The 16744-nt window shown below is 40.9% G+C and overlaps 1 protein-coding gene across 1 annotated transcript in view; it reads left to right on the forward strand.

The window, feature by feature from the left end:
• The window catches only part of DEDD (death effector domain containing), a 184965-nt gene that overhangs the window by 980 nt on the left and 167241 nt on the right, over window positions 1-16744 (forward strand). The gene's annotated exons all lie outside the window — the stretch shown is intronic.

Here is a 16744-nt window from a genome sequence, read left to right on the forward strand (position 1 = left end):
GATTATAACCACAAACCCAATACCTGCAGTGCAAGAATGCTGCCACGTACTCTGGGGCTAACTATTCCAGTCACAGTATCCGCTCTGAAGCCAATGGTATTTAACACAATACTAGCTCATGAGCAAATCTGGGGTTAATGACTGAAGAAACAGTAAAAGCCCCCGGCTCCCTTTCCTTACTGTGTTCTTTCCCATTCCTAATTCCCCTCTGTCCCCTCAAACCTCACTCTCTGAAATAAATGTACAGCGTAAAGAAGTGATCAGTAGGGATAAACCATCGTGTCACGATTTTCAAAACGTGTTTGGTGCAACTGATAAAATGCTCATTCACTTCACCTGCACCAAAAAGGTGGTGAACTGTGCACAAAGGACAGTTAAAGTGTGCATCACAGTTCTGCGCTTTGAGGTGATCTTTTCCCACCAAATGCACAACTGCGCAAGACAGAGGGCGGAAAGTGGGTTTTGGGCATTTTCCAAGTAAATCCCAATTTTCAAAACAGGTGCACTTTTTCAAGTGTAGTGGCGGTGAGGGGCGTTTCACTGTTCCTATTTGGAACATGTGTGGGGGGGATATAAAATGTATGGGAAGGTCACTTCTGATCCTCTCGTGTAATGAGTGAGTGAATGCTGTGTGTGAATAAGCGAGAGAATTTTTAATCAAAGACTGTGTGTGATTGTGCTTGGCCAGGGAGCTGATTTGGACTGGTGAGGGTAGCACAGTAACAATGCACTTAAAGTATTTTATTGGCCTTTTCAAAATGTATTGCACTGCAACCCCACTACCCGATCCCAACACATGTAACTAACAACGCATCCAGTCCTGTCTCACCCCACCCTCCCCCCCATGAGTCCATAATCTCTGTAGATGGCTCTGGGTCCCAAGTTTCTGCGGGTGGCCAGCTCTTTCGCCAGCCAATGTATGGGCCCTTTCACTGTTTGAGAACCCCTCCCACCCCCCCTGCCCTCATATAGTCCTCGGCTCCCCTAGAAGCATGATGGCCCACCTGACCTTGGATGGGGGGGAGGAGATATCTGCCTGTACCTAAGCCGGTCAAGTTTGACATCCGTGCAGAGCCTGCTAACGCAGGTTCGATTCCCGGCGGGGCCAAACTCAGCCTTTCATCCTTCCGAGGTCGATAAATGAGCACCACACACCGTGGGTAAGCAGCGCTCTGTAGGGTATTTTGTGGAGATTTGGGGCCTGACGGTATTTTATTACCGCCGAAAAATAACTTCGCAATAATCACTCTTTGTATTCAGATTTGGCCATGTGCAACAATAATACAATGGACATGCATTATTTCAGCACCCAGACCTGCATATTTGGTATACGTGGTTGGTGGTATTTTGGTGAGCATAATTCCCTTGTTTTATTTGTGGCCCCAATGTCCAGAATCCCTTATCTTTGCTTAGATTTTCCGTGTGATCACTAGAGAGACCTCAGACCTACATTTTAGGAATACCACATTTTTCAGTGATAGTGTTGGTGTGCCACCATGGGCGAACTCACTGACTTATTTACGACAGAGAGCTATATATGGTAGTCTTGTGGTAATTTCCACTACCTTATATACGGTAGGGAGCTATGTTCAGAGAGTCTCTCTTCCCGTTGGCTCATGTACCTCCAACGAGCTATGCTACAGTCACTCACAATTATTCATACTGATTCTGACATGCACACATCTGTCTTAAAATGACCATTGCACTGTTTAAAAATCTCCCCACATCATCGGCATTGTAATGGTAAATAGTAAATACACCACCCGTCTGTTTTCAAATATTTTTCTGTATTATAAAAGTTGCATTTAAACACGATCTCATTCTTTACAGAAATAAATAAAATGGTACAGTAAAAGCATTGTCTATGACACACTGCAAAGAGCGTGGCGGAGAACAGAACTCAAATTGCAACATTGGTATTTGATTAAGACACGCACAGGAATCCCCTTTCCTACACTGACTGCATATTTTCGTGCACACACGGCTCCAACGCTTATGTAATTACCTTATCTGTTCAGAGTTTTCTTCAGCTGTTAAATAAGGTTTTATTAGTCAGGTTAATGATTAATAGGTTAGCTGTTAATTTTCAAATGTGTCTCTAGCAATATAGGCAGAGTATGCATTTTGAATGTAAAAATGTGTGCTTTTACAATGAGGAACTGGATTTGCATTTTATATTTAAAATCGTTTTTGACTGAATGGCCTGTCTTTCCTTGTTAATCTGGTAACACATATAGCAATGCACCGCACCCTTGTGGTGGTGCTGCCAAAAAAAATTTTTTGCTACTTGTGCAGTAGTGCTGTACTCTATGCTGTTTGCTACCTGTGTTGTACTCTGTGCTGTAACACGCCAAATATCCTTACATACCCTCCTTTTGTTTTTAGAATCTGGCCACGATTCAAGCCAATTCCTAAAAACAACTTGTTCTTTTTTTTTTTTTTTTTTCTTTTAAAATGCATGTGTATTGGGATATCTTTCTCTTCCTGACGTAGTCAGTAAAATCAGTAACATTTTCATTTTTACTGATAGCACAATCAACCATCCACCCATGATTAGCACCAGGATAGCCAAACCCACTATTGAGCGTTCCCCCAGGTTCCCCAATTAAATCTTTCCACTTCTATTATGCCCAGATTACTAATTGTAATATTGTTTTTTCTCAAATTCATTTTTATAACATGTCTTTCTTTGTGATTCAATAAATATTCCACATCCGGATCTATTGGAAAAGTATCCCTTTGAAAAAAATCGATATTTTCCACTTGGCTTTCCCAAACATCATTTGTTACATGAAACAATGTTAATCCCCCAATTGACACAATTGCATCCTTTGGAACCTGTAAATAAAAAACATTATATTTCACCTGTTTAACCACGTATGTTCCATGGTTTAAATGTACTACCGTCATGTTCTTTAAGCAGGTGCTGACCAACCATTTACCTCTGTCTGTGGCATCAGGAACAAACGGTTTACCTGGACACATATAATTTTGTTCTTTAAATGTTACACATGTTTCCAGGTTTGGTATTAAATAAACTTCAGGTTCCCATGACTGAAATGCCACCACTTCTGGAGTCTTAATCTTAATGAATTTGTCCTCTTGCCAAAATCCCACGTTGTGTACCCACTTCGTTTGATAAATAAGTTCAGGGGCTACAAATGGGATGCATAGCAAAAATCCGATCTCTAGTCTTTCCAAGTCCACATATAAAGGAATTGCATTCCCCATTTCGAATGCAATTTTTACGTGTATAAGGTCAATTTCCCTCCTGGTCAATCTTTCTATCATTTGACGAATGATATCCTGCGAAACAAAATACAAGGGAATATGTCCTTGAATCAATTGTGAAACTGCAGTTTGAACTTCTCTCATATAATTCGTTAATAGTCTATCAACAGGACTCATTATGTTCAATATTTCATTTAAAGTTCTGTCATGCTTAAGTATTATTTTAGTCGCCCGTTGCATCACATCCGCTTGTTCATTTAGAATGATTGCAGTTTCATTTATGAATCTTACTTGTTCATCCAGTCCCCCTCTAATTCCATCTAATGTCTTTTGTATTATTTCTAGGTCAATACTCAGTTGTTGTGCTTTAGTACTCAGTGTTCCTACCGAAATAGAATTGGCTGTTGATATTGTGGTACCTATTATTGCTCCAATTATAGACATTACCATTGATATCGCGAGCATCACCGCACCTCTCTTTCCTCTCTTCTTCTTAATGTCTGCTGAATTCACAAATGTTTTTTCCAATTGCATTAATATATCTCTTATTGACTGCTTAGTGTCCTCTTTTCTTATTTCCAGCCACTCTTTAGTCTGTTCAATCTTAATTCCGGTATTGTTCAAGTGTTTTTCAATCAAAATCTCAGGATTTAACGGAATGTATATATTTTGGAAAATCATCCTTCTATCACTCATGATGAATCCTGGTGCCTCTTCCACCGCGATACCAGATGCTGGTCCAGGTTCAATGACAACCTGTGCTTCTGAATTCTTGAAGATCCCTCCAAATATCATCATCATTAAACATATCATCGGTATCATCTTCAATGCTGATCGCTTTGTAGCCTTGGTCTTCACCCCTCTTTGGGGCTTTCCCGGAATCCGTCCTCGTGGGCTCCAGGACTCCATCGTCTCCCGTGGGCTCTGATCCCAGAACCTCCGACCAAATAATGTTAATTTTCTAAATCAAAATAGAAAACAAACAAATTAAGTACATAGCACAATACTAACTTCATCCTTTTGCCAAAAATAAAACATGCTTGGTAAAAATATTTCATTTTTTTTTTTTCTGAAATTAAACACAAGTTAAAAGAAAACAAGCAGATATTCAATATTTAACACACTTTCTCTCTGCACACCAACCATGAGCTTCCATTATATGTGCATTTATTTATTTATTTATATTTATTTTATATTATATTTTACATATACTACAGTGTTTATGTGCCATCATAACAATCAACTTTTTAACTTCTTTGTCACTGCCTCCTGATTGTACCCATTTATTTTCTCTTTTTGTGTTCAAGGGATTTTATCTGTTTCTACATGCTCAAGCCGCCTGATCTCATGTCTGGGATGGCATGGTTTGATTTGATTTACATGGACAAACTGCTCTATTGCAGTTTCACCTTCATTTTTCAAAATTTTATACACTACAGGAGAGACCTTATCTATAATCCGAAATGGCCCCTGCCAGGCTGCTAGAAATTTTGAATTTTTCTGTTTACTTTTTCCAAAATGAAACTTGTACACCTGATCCCCTACACTGTATTCCTTTGCTGATGTCTTTTTATCATAATATGACTTTGCACTGTCAGCAGCTCTTTCCAGATTTCTCTGCACAAAAGCAAATGCATGTTGCAAATGCCTCCTCAGTTCATCAATATATTCATGAACTGTGGATGCACTCACTAGAGTTTGCTCATGTGTTCTGTATAGTAGGTGTTGTGGTAACACCATTTTCCTACCTGTCAAGACCTCATGAGGGCTAACACCTGTTGCTTTGGCAGGAGTCGATCTGATTGCCATCAAAACCAATGGTAAACGTAAATCCCAGCTGGAACCTGCTTCTGCCACAAATTTCTTTAACATATCCACAACAGACCTATTGCTTCTTTCAACTGTACCTGAAGACGCCGCCCGATATGCGATATGTAGTTTCCTTTTCACACCTAGTATTTGCCATACTTTACTCATTAGAGTACTTGTGAAATGACTTCCTCTGTCTGACTCAATTCTTTGTGGCAACCCAAACCTTGAGAACACATGGTTCACCAGCAATGTGGCTGCTGTTTGCGCACTACAATCTGGTGCAGGAATGCATTCAATCCACTTTGACATCAAACATACCACACTCAAAATATAACGGTGTCCCCTGCTCGACCTTTTTAAAGGACCTACATAGTCTATTTGCAAATCTGACCATGGGAGAGTTAGGCCTCTTTTCATCAATGGTGCTCTATGCATTGGTGAAGCAGGTTTAAATTGGGCGCATACTAGACATCCTCTAGTATATAATTCCACATCTTGGGACATATGTGGCCAGTAAGCATAATCTTTTAATATTTCTAATGTTTTTGTGAACCTCTATGGCCTGCAGTTATGGCATCATGTGCATGGTGTAGCATCAGTCCTCTGAATGAAAGGGGTACTACCCACTGTATTTGTCCTGTTATGGACTCTCTAATCATGAGTCCATCCTGTAATCTGATTCGTGTTTTCTTCTTTAATAACGCCCTCAACTCTTCTTTTCCCATACAATCATTTTCTGTTAAAGGATTTTGTTCAGGATCTATCAAATGATTATAATAGATTCCCAAAATTTGATCATTCTTTTGTGCCTCAATCAAATCTTGGTCTGGCGTGTCATGACTCCACTACACCACCGGTTGATCTACCTCCTTTGGTGCTTTAGAACGTGTCACTGCATCAATTTGTATTTCACCCATTAAATAATCAATATGTAGCAATTCTCCCATCACAGCCCCAATCTTAGCCAGATGGTCTGCCTTATCATTTCCCTCCTTATCCTCTCCTGGTGTTTTTAAATGCCCACGAATTTTTCTCCAGTATATTGTTAAATTATTTTCTGACACCAATTTGTCTATGGCTTGTATCATTTCTCCATGTTTAAGTGGCTTTTTGTTGTATGTAACCATGCCTCTTGCTTTCCAACCAGGCAAATACTCCACAAAGCTATTCCGTGCATAGTCGGAATCAGTCACCAGGACAATTTCACTGAACTTTTTATCAACTGCAGTAGCAATTGCTTTATAGATGGCTGCCAATTCCGCCACCTGACTGCTCCTATCCCCAATCCTCATCCCTATACTGGGGACGCCTTCACATTTCAACCAGACATTTCCTATTCCTGCCACTAACTGTTTATTACTGTCATTTTCAATGTGAAAAGCACAACCATCCACATATACAGTTGGCAAATCCTTGCATGTTTTTTCATCAAAAGCTTTGTGTGATGATTGTTCAAATTCCTGCAAACTAGTTTCCACTTCCATTTCATTTGGTATTTGTTCAGCTGCACAATCATGTAAGTCAGCTAACCCTTGAGCAATTGGGCTCTTTTTATTTTGTCCATATCTCACTTCTACGGGAAAACCTTGTAATGCCAGCGTCCATGAAGTGATTCTGGATTGCGCTAGATTGCCTGATCTAATTCTTTTACTCTCTAAAAATTGCAAAGGTTGATGATTTGTTTCAATAATCACCTTTTCTCCCTGAACAATGGGGCGGAAATGTTGTAGCGCCCACACAGTGGTTAATAGGGCCTTTTCACATTCATTAAATTTCATTTCAACTTGGGAAAGTGCCTTACTTGCATATGCAATGGTTTTGTGATTCAAATCGTGTTTTTGTGATAATACTGCTGACATACAATGTTCAGAAAACCTATTTCTATAAAGAAATCCCTGTCCTTTATGGGGTATGCTAAACATGGTGCCTTTACAAGACATTCCTTCAATCTAGCCACTGCATCAGACTGCTCTCTTTCCCATCTCCAGGGAGTATTTAGTTTAAGCAGTTTAGTCAATGGTTGAGTGATTTCTGCATAATTCTCAATTAACTTTCTGTTATAGCCTGTCATCCCTAATAAACTTTCTACTCCTTTCACATTTTTAGGATCTTTTAATCTTTGTATGGCCTCTATTTTCTTCCTTTGTGGATTTAGCCCATGTTCAGTCACTTCATGCCCTAGAAAGTTCACTTTTTTCTTGCACCATTGTGCTTTTTGCAAAGATACTTTGGCGCCTGCTTTCTGCAATTGGCCAAGTACATGTCTTATTTCATCAAAATGGCTTTTCAGGCTTTCATTTTTTATCAGGACATCATCCACATAAACTATTGTTCCTCTTTCCGCTGCATCCGGCATGGCCTTTCTCAAAAATATGCCAAATTCACTCCCACTATTGATGTACCCGAACGGAGCTCTAAGCCAGGCATATTGAGTCCTGTCAAATGTAAAGGAAAATAAGTGTTGTATCTCCTCTGCCAATGGCACACACCAATATCCAGATGTGAGATCTAATGTGGTAAATACATTTGAACCATGTATCTGAGCTAGGCCCTGATCAATGAATGGCAGTGGCCATCTAGATATTGGTACTCTTTTATTTAACTCTCTTGAGTCTGCACACAGCCGCCATTGACCATTTGGCTTTAACACACCTAAAATAGGCGTATTGGATGTGCTATGAATGGGCCTGATTATTCCCCGTGATTCCAAATTTTTTATAATCTCTGCCAATGATTCTAAACATGCCAGCGGTAGTCTATACTGGCGTACAAACACTGGATTTCTGCTACAACCTTCTGGTAGTGTGGCCACATGTAAATCAGTTAAACCACAATCATAAGCATCTTTTGCAAATACATCCTTAAACTCCATAAATATTTTCCTCAGGTCGTCCCTATCCTTATCGCTGTCACATGCATCCGCTAAGGAGATCTGCTCTTCTACCATTCTGGAAACTCTTCTGGTAAAGGAATCTCAGCGCTTTCCTCTAACTGTGTGGCTGTGTCTTTTTGTAGAGCTGCCACTTTTAAATATTTTGGCATATCGGCTTCCACTTCAATGGGCTGATTTCCTGTTTCATTTTCATTTAAATTAAATATTATGCAATCCTCTTGATGGCAGCACACTGTCTCATTTGAATCATAAGGATACACAGAATGAATTTTAAATATTCCTTTGGGTTGAGAGTCCAGGTGTTCTGGCAACTCGCCCTTGGCATCTACATATTTTTCAGGAATATTCCCAATCACCATGTTATTTAAATCTGCCGTATAATGTGATTTTTGTATGGTCATTCCTAATGGGGAGTTTTCCTCTAAATGAATATCCTGACAACCTTTATTATTTACCATGATTTTTACAGATCCCTCACCAATGTCTACCAATGGAATGTATTCATAATCCAGGCCTTGCTGTTTTATGGATTCATTCAGGCATACAAATGCATCAGAGCCTTTCATCTGCTGTCCATTTTTGCATTTCAGTGTTATTGCAAACTGTTTTGTAAATGCAGGAATAATAGTATTTTTCCTCATTTGTAATTCGACTGCATAAGGAACCAGTTGTGCACAATGATAAGCCCTTCTTTTGTCTTCAAATTCAGGTGCCGGACCACCTAGGCGTGACCATATTTTTTGATTAAGGAAATCTAACACCATACACATTCTGTGCATGATGTCATTGCCCATGTAAAATTTATTTTGTGCTCCACTCACTATCCATACATTATGGTAAATTGTTTTCTGCCCAATGCTAATTTTAAGCATGCATCTGCCTGCAATTCGGTTTTCAAAGTCTGGACTGTCCAACCCAGAAACATATTGGTTTTTAATCCTAAATTTCGGGATTTCTTCCCTCTCCATAATTTTTTGCAACAATTTCTCATTAATGAAACTCCTTTCATGTTCAAGTGCTAAAGTGGCTTTTATTGTTTTAAGATAATCATTTATACCAACATGAACCCATGGTTGCTCATCTTCCATGTGTATTTCTGCCAGAGTGGTAATGTGTTTTTCTGAATCTGTTTTAGGAGCAATATTCTGTTTGCATGTTTTCTCTTTTAAATAGAAACGTAATGTGTGCTCATCTATGGCACTCTGCCAATCTTTCCTTGGGTCCAAGTATATTTGTACAGGTAGTTTTTCATTGTCGCTCTGCATTTTGTCTTGACACATTAATATAACAGTGACACTAGGTATGCAGCTATTCTGGAGATATACCTCCACAGCATCATTTGTTTTGGCAACGGTGTGACATTCATTTATATTGCTGCTTTGTGATTTTAGTTTCTTAGGCCTCAATGGTTTTTTGGTTAAGGACCACAGCACTCCATTCACCCCATCTATGAGAGGAGACAATCTTTTCAGGCAATCTGTCCCCATCAGAAATGGAATTTCACAAATAGATGTGATCAATACCTCTTGTTTCATTCTGTGCTTTCCTATTTTTATGTCAACCTCAGTTACACCTATGATGGGCACCTCCTCCCCATTAAAGTTATGCACTGGGCCTTGATTTGCCTTCACTGTGATCTGACTCTGTGGAGGCCTCCCTTCATTGATACTCTTTACCAGCTCCTTGGACATAATTGTGGCCTGTGCGCCAGTGTCAATCATAGCAAAGGTGTGGCATTTTTCTTCTACAGTGATGGGTGCATAATATCTGTCCTCAACTTCCTCTAATACACATAAGAAATGTGAATTCTTACTGATTTCAGGGCTCACCTTTCTCAGATCTTTTTCACTTTTGGCTAAGCACATTGGTAAATGAAAAGACATTTTTCCCTCCTTTTTACCCATTTCTGTGCGAGATATTTTATTCATTTCTCCATGTTCAGAGGTTTTTTGGAGTGTGGCCACTGTTCGCCCATCCATCTGGGTAACATCAGAGACCACATTACAACCTTCCAACTGAACATGTGTAACAACATCATTCAGCAATTTGTCATTTTTTAATTCTGTGCATTTGTGATCATTTAGTGTAATACCAGCCCTTTCAGCCTCTTCAAAAATATGTGGCTCAAAGAATTCTTCAGGTGATTGACTTGTACCCTCCTTGTGAGTATTTCCTTTTTCTGTCTGTGTTTGGTCATTGTTTTGCTTGCCCAGGGAAGGAGCTATGGCATCCCCACTTACTCCCTGTTCACTGGTATTCCCCATGCATGAGTCATTTTTCTTAAATCTGTTCCTTTGTTCTTTTGGAATTCCTAATGTTTCTTTTTCATTTGTGCAAATCTTTACTGTTTTATTTAGCTTTAAGTTAAACCGTACCTCTTTTTTAGAAGTATTTGCACTTTCTGTCACAATTTCATTTACTGGTACTTTCATTTTTAATCCATTAGGCATCTCAGAGTCGTTATGCAAAATTATATCAGAGCAATCTGTCATTTTGGCACTGCAGTTATCATGAGTACTTAGTCACTTTTCGGAAGCCCCCCGGTCATTGCTATGGCCATCAGCCCCCTCTTTGGAAGGTTGTTTTTGCGCTGTATAGAGCTTTCCTATTTGCTCAGCTAACATTTTCACTTGGGCCTCAAGGCACTGGAACCTTTCCATCTCTCTAGGATCCTCTTTCTGTGGCCTAGGTCGATATTGGTTGTTTTCCCCCTGATTGGATCTATTCTGATACCTCTCAGGTGATTGATGTCGGTTGGGATGGTTTCTGAACTCTTGATTCATTTGTGGAGGGGAGCGGGTTGCACCCATCCTTTGATTATAGTCCCCTGGTGGGGAATCATTGTACTGGCGTGGACTGTAGTTCACGTTTTGCCTCATGTCCTGTCTCTCAGATTGTGGGTACTGGCCCCTATGTTGATTTCCATTATCAGTAAATCAATCCACATATCGGGGCCTATCCTGATTACCATATATCATGGTGTTGGGATCAAACCTACTCTGTGTCCCCAATGACTGGTAGGGACCATCATTTCTTTGATCTTGATTTTGTCTCTGGTTATTGTTCATACCTGCCATATCAGGCCGATATCCTACCCGGGGTCTATCCCCTAAATACCTAGGGCTGATGTAGCTCTCTCTATTACTAGGATCATGTGTTTGGAACATTGGTACAGGAAATGGCGATCTTTGTTGATTACCCCTTTGTTCAGGTGTCACATTATTTTTACCTTGACTTTGAGCAGACTCAAGGGACATTTTGGCTGACCTGATTTCCATTACTGTGGCTGAGGGTTCTTTAGATTTAGGCCTGGTATCTTTCATTTTATCACTTTCTCTACCCTGACAATAGAGTACCTCATATAGCTTTGTGCTTTGATGTACAATCCATTCAAGGGACTTGTCACGGTCAAATTCACGGACCAATTGGGATATGATGTCTTTCTGTAGCCCATAGAAGTATGCAGTTTTAAACTCATTGGAATTTGAGTAAAAAGATACATCAAAGCGAGAGAATGCTCTTTTTAAGTCTTGTAAAAATTGGCGATGGGATGTATTAGGTCCAGCAGTAATTGTGTACGCGACTTTCTTTGCCTCCTGCAATGACTGAAAAGGAGAAAAATGACGCCTAATTTCTTTTTCAAACTCCAGCCATGTCATATTCTGCTGTTCATTTAATCCCCTTATGATGCTGGCCGTCGGGGCATCTAAAGTTAAATGAAAATATTGTCTGTACTGTTCCCTAGGTATCTGGAGTGCTTTAAAAATGTCATGCACCGCTTCTAAGTGATCCTCAATGCAGCATTCACCTCCCTTTTTAAATGGTTTGATCAGGGCTTTAATGGATTTCATTATTTTTATGGGGCTACTTGTTGCAATGCATGGAATTGCACTATTTTGTGATTCAATCCTGTTTTCAGGTGTATGAGATTGGTGGCTGCCCCCAATGGGAGTATCAAATCCCCCAAGGGCGCTGCAACCAAGTTCAGTCACCGGCCCAGCCACTGTAGCACTAGCTCTTTGGGCATAGCTAGAATTCCCCTCCACTCCATTGAATGTGGTACCCTGCCGCCTCTCCTGGGACCTGGGAATGCACATTTGCTGTTCTAAGTCCTTACACTTTTTAAGGAGTCTGGTTGCTTCATTTTGCAAATAATTATTTTCATCATTCATTTTATTAATCACCTCCTGCATTTCGCACATTTGCATTTGGCATTCATTGAACTCTTTATTTCTCTTGTCTCTTTCTTGGATCATTTTAATCATTTCTTGTTCTGCACTCTGGAGATCACCTTCTTTTTCACAATGTTCTTTTTGTAAAATCTGCATTTCTGAAACAACCTCATCTTTATCCTGCCTAATGTGATCCACTAAGGCTTTTAAGTGTGCCAATTCTTGCTCACTATCTTCAAATTGTTTCTTGCTTTTGGATAACTGAGTATCAAAGTCTCTGCATTTTAATTGCATGTCTTTTTGGCATACATCCAATTCTGCTCTCAACATTTCCTGATTTTTACTTGCCCCCTCTAATTCAGTCTTTAACCTGTTAATTAGCTGAGTATCATTATCTTGCATTCGCAGGGACTTATTTAAAATAAACCATATTTTGCCGCATAGCCGTATTAAACAGTCTTTCTCTGCACTTTTATCGGCTGCATTCAATAATCTTGTAAGGCAGACCTGAATTATGCTGCCTTCTGCAAAAATATTGTCTAGTTTTTCTTTCTGCACCTCACCCTGAATGCGGTTACTCCATTCTAACGTGCTATTCGAAGACCAATTCCCATGTGCAAATAACTTTGCCTCTAAATATTGCACTAGATCTGAGAATGTGGTTTCCCTTTGTGACATTCTGAAATTCGTTTTTAGTGGCACACTGCTATTATAAAATGGGTTCCCTTTAATGTGCAAATGGCAGTGTGAGACACACTTGCCACGCCCAGTAGGTACTCTATGATCACTTTCCCGGCCAACGCACCATAAATATGTAGGGTATTTTGTGGAGATTTGGGGCCTGACGGTATTTTATTACCGCCAAAAAATAACTTAGCAATAATCACTCTTTGTATTCAGATTTGGCCATATGCAACAATAATACAATGGACATGCATTATTTCAGCACCCAGACCTGCATATTTGGTATACGTGGTTGGTGGTATTTTGGTGAGCATAATTCCCTTGTTTTATTTGTGGCCCCAATGTCCAGAATCCCTTATCTTTGCTTAGATTTTCCGTGTGATCACTAGAGAGACCTCAGACCTACATTTTAGGAATACCACATTTTTCAGTGATAGTGTTGGTGTGCCACCATGGGCGAACTCACTGACTTATTTACGACAGAGAGCTATATATGGTAGTCTTGTGGTAATTTCCACTACCTTATATACAGTAGGGAGCTATGTTCAGAGAGTCTCTCTTCCCGTTGGCTCATGTACCTCCAACGAGCTATGCTACAGTCACTCACAATTATTCATACTGATTCTGACATGCACACATCTGTCTTAAAATGACCATTGCACTGTTTAAAAATCTCCCCACATCATCGGCATTGTAATGGTAAATAATAAATACACCACCCGTCTGTTTTCAAATATTTTTCTGTATTATAAAAGTTGCATTTAAACACGATCTCATTCTTTACAGAAATAAATAAAATGGTACAGTAAAAGCATTGTCTATGACACACTGCAAAGAGCGTGGCGGAGAACAGAACTCAAATTGCAACATTGGTATTTGATTAAGACACGCACAGGAATCCCCTTTCCTACACTGACTGCATATTTTCGTGCACACACGGCTCCAACGCTTATGTAATTACCTTATCTGTTCAGAGTTTTCTTCAGCTGTTCTCTTTCGGAATGTGGTTCCCTTGAAGATTAACCCCAGTAAAAGGATCGCCTTTCCTTTTCAAACCGGGGTCATTGCCTGGAATTCTTAGCTTTTGCAGATAGGAATGCCTCCAACCAGGAAAAGGTCTTCCTCCCAGCTCTGCCAAATCTTGACTGTAGCAGGACGCAGGAATCTGCATTCAGTCAGGAGTCCCACAGCCAGGTCTTCTCCCCAGTAGTGCAGAAAAATGTCTGCCTGTCTTTTTCCCCGATACTGCCCACTAAAACTTTCATCTCAGCCCTCTGTATGACGTGTCCCAATGAAATCCATCATCTCTCATCCTCCTACTCTCAACAATAGCTTCGCTTATACATTTGCAATTGTTGCAAATCTGACTTCCTTCTTCCTACAGTTACTGTGCACAAAAACACGGAGAAGCAGGCAGAGAAGAGAAGAAAAAAAAAATCTGCACACACATTTAAATGGCTTTCAGAGTATGCCTAATTCTGCAGTGGAGAACACATTTTATTAGTGGGTTATGTTAAATAAGGTTTTATTAGTCAGGTTAATGGTTAATGGGTTAGCTGTTAATTTTCAAATGTGTCTCTAGCAATATAGGCAGAGTATGCATTTTGAATGTAAAAATGTGTGCTTTTACAATGAGGAACTGGATTTGCATTTTACATTTAAAATCATTTTTGACTGAATGGCCTGTCTTTCCTTGTTAATCTGGTAACACATATAGCAATGCACCGCACCCTTGTGGTGGTGCTGCCAAAAAAAAAATTTTGCTACTTGTGCAGTAGTGCTGTACTCTATGCTGTTTGCTACCTGTGTAGTAGTGTTGTACTCTGTGCTGTAACACGTCAAATATCCTTACAGCTCAGATACCCGAGGGTTTGTAGCGTTATATAAAAATGCCAAATAATTTACAAATGAATAATTTACCGTGAGTCCAAAGTTCCCCCTCCAGCGTCTGCCCCACTGCAGTTTCCCGCTGCTCCGTTTAGTGACATGCCTGGGTCCTTGCCCCATCTGCTATAATCCCATATAATGCTCCTACCAAATGTCTGTCAGTCGTTACAGACCTTTCAAATAACTCAGAATGATGATCTATTTTCCATCTTCATTAAGTGTCATGTTCACAAGTCATTGGGTTCAAATCCCTCCTGAAAAGTTGGCCCAGTCTCCTCGCGGGCGACATGTGTAATCCAAAGGGCACCACTACGTCATAGTAGTTTCAACTTTTGTGTTTTCTGATTAAAAAACGAGGCAAAGTTTTTGAACAGTGATTTTGTGTGGCGCAGTTTTCTTTGTGTGAAGGGACAATTTACTTGGTTTTTCAAACGGAGGTAGGGGACTTTGCCTCTTATTCTACTCACACATATGCGACACCCTAGTATTAAGCATTTAAATTTTGGCGCAGGACCAAAGAAAATTGGCACAACAAAACTCCAACTTTTCTTTTACAAAATCCTGCTTGCACAGTGCGGAGGATTTTGTGGCACCCTGCCACCTCCCACCCATTCAAGGCACCCCATCCCATACCTGGCGTGAACTGAGGATTCCTAAACGGTGACGTCAGCGGGGAGGGGAAGGTGGTCAAGTTCACCCTCTGCAGCCAGCTTATCCCATGGGTCCCCCACCAGGGCCCCTCTATCCTGCCACTGTACATGTTTGCAGGTGTTGCCCCCTTGGGTCCTCAACACCTTGTCCAGCAGTGAGCCCACCACTGGTTTGTCCGTTCGACACCAGACATTTGCGCAATCGCCCCTGATCCAATCCCGGATCGCTCTGATTTGAGCCACAAGGAAATGGAGGCAGAAGTTGGGCACTCCCAACCCTCCCCTGCTTCTGAGAGACATTAGCATCTGTATAGCTACCCTGGGTCTCTTGCGGTTCAAAATAAATGACCCGCATGTTTTGACTGGTTCTGAAGAAACCTTGGAGAACCCCCACTGGCAGGGCCATGAGAGAGTACAGGATTTTTGGCAAATTTTAAGGGCATTTATCCTCACCAGATATTGATTAGGCCACCCATTCCATCAGCAGCCGGTGCGTGTTTTCCGCTAAAGGCGGGTAGTCTGCACGGCAAAGGGCACCCAGAGAGTAATCTGCACACCTAACTAACTAATGCCGGTTTCCGCCCATATATAGGGTACTATACCCCGCAGTTCCCGGGGACGGTCAAGTTTAATAACTGGCTTGTGGGCCACCCAAGAGAAGTAGTTTCCGCAAGATCCATGGGAGTGACATTTCTGATTCTGTGATCAAGAGGAGCACGTCATAGGCAAACCCTGCGATTCTATGCTCCGCACCCCCAAAGAGAATCCACCCTAATATGCGGGGAAGCCCTAATGCTGGCCAAGAGCAGCTCCAGGTGGATGACGTATGAGCGGGCATCCCTACTTGGTGCCTCGGGAGAACTTGATCCTCTGGGAAAGTTGCTTGTGGATAGTGCAAGGAGGGAGTTCGGAAGTTGGCTTTTACCATTGAAAGGAATTGAGAACCGAATCCCATAACCTCCATAGTATGGAGGAGGAATGGCGCTTCGACCCAGTCGAATGCCTTCTCACCGTCCAATGCTAGTATAAGTGCTTAGTGTAAGTGCAGGGGTTCTAGATTCATTTACTTTTTCAATCAGATGAGACCCACCAAATGTTATCTGGGGCCTGCCTATGGTTTATAAATCCGACTGGTCAGCATCAATCAGTTTGGGGAGGAGCATATCCAGGCATGATGCCAGAACCTTGGTGTAGATCTTTGTGTCTAGATTAATAAGGACAATCTGCCGGTATGAACTTTATAGTGACATCCTTACCCGGCTTTAGAAGCAGCACAACGTTGGCTTCTTCCATTGTCTGGGTGATACGCCCTGTCCCCCCCTGCTCCCAAAAGAGTTTGAGTTGGACTAATCACAGTATCATTACTTCTCAAGGTTTTTTAGAAACATGCCGGGAAACCGTCCGGCCCTGCTTAG

The sequence above is a fragment of the Ambystoma mexicanum genome, chromosome 1p (genome assembly GCF_040938575.1).
Source record: "Ambystoma mexicanum isolate Mex_15411 chromosome 1p, UKY_AmexF1_1, whole genome shotgun sequence".
Lineage (NCBI taxonomy): Eukaryota > Metazoa > Chordata > Amphibia > Caudata > Ambystomatidae > Ambystoma > Ambystoma mexicanum.